This window comes from Mus caroli, chromosome 2 (assembly GCF_900094665.2).
Source record: "Mus caroli chromosome 2, CAROLI_EIJ_v1.1, whole genome shotgun sequence".
Lineage (NCBI taxonomy): Eukaryota > Metazoa > Chordata > Mammalia > Rodentia > Muridae > Mus > Mus caroli.
Window position 1 is genome coordinate 16,646,492 of NC_034571.1, and position 1,179 is coordinate 16,647,670.

The window sequence follows — 1,179 nt, forward strand, 5'->3', positions numbered from 1 at the left end:
TGCCTGTGATGTGGGTAGTACCAAGTCAACTCAGATCAAGTGCCAGATGCCTGTGATGTGGGTAGTACCAAGTCAACTCAGATCAAGTACCAGATACCTGTGATGTGGGTAGTACCAACTGAACTCAGATCAAGTACTAGATGCCTGTGATGTGGGTAGTACCAAGTCAACTCAGATCAAGTGCCAGATGCTTGTGATGTGGGGAGTACCAACTGAACTCAGATCTCTGGAAGTGCCGCAAGGTCTCCTAAGCACTAATTCATCTCTCCAGCCCCACAAAACAAAGCACATACAGAACATAAAACACATGTTCATACACTTCATAAGTCTCAGCTATTATAATCATAGTTCTATTATAATGAATAGTGATCCCAAAGTAGCATATACTAGCAGTTATCAAAGTTGTCCTGAACAAAGTATCTTCATTTATTTTTTTTCTTTTTTACTTAGCAAACTCTTTTTTCTTTTTTGTTGCTTTATTTTTGTTTGTTTGGTTGGTTGATTGGTTTTGTTTGTTTGATGGATTTTTTTTTTGCAAGTATGTCACTGGCATACAGTAGCAGTGGAAGCTAGAAAGGGGCATCAGCTTTTCTGGAATTTTAAACATTGTGAGCCCCCATATGGGCACTAAGGACCAAATGTAGGTCCTCTGGGAGGGCAGCCAGTGTACTTAATCACTGAGCCATCTCTCCAGCCCCAACTTCTGAACTGTTAAAGGCAGAAAAGTAAAATATGAAATGTGATATAAAAGGAAACATTTTAAGGTAAGAGTAGAATTTTCTAGATCCTCCAAACTGTTTTTATAAGAGAACAAATGTGCTTTGACCTCTTTGTCATTAGTCAGTAGTTACATCTAACTGCTAAAATAATCAACCTGAAGGAGCCAGTAACTTACAAAAACAAAGATAAATTTATTACTGATATAAAAGTTGAACCATGGTGGGGTGGCTCTTTTGGAGGTGCTTTAAATAATTTTTTTCTATCATGCAACCTATGCAGTTTTTATGGAAAAAAGAGCTTGCATGGCAGTCAGAAATATTTGTAGTCTAGAAATAGCAACATAACTTCCACTCCATTCTTCAGACCAGGACCTAGCATTAAAGTTGCTCTGTCATTGTAAGGTATGCTAGAAAAATGTCTTCTGCCTGTTTGCATGGAAAAGCAAAAACAAAAGCAAAA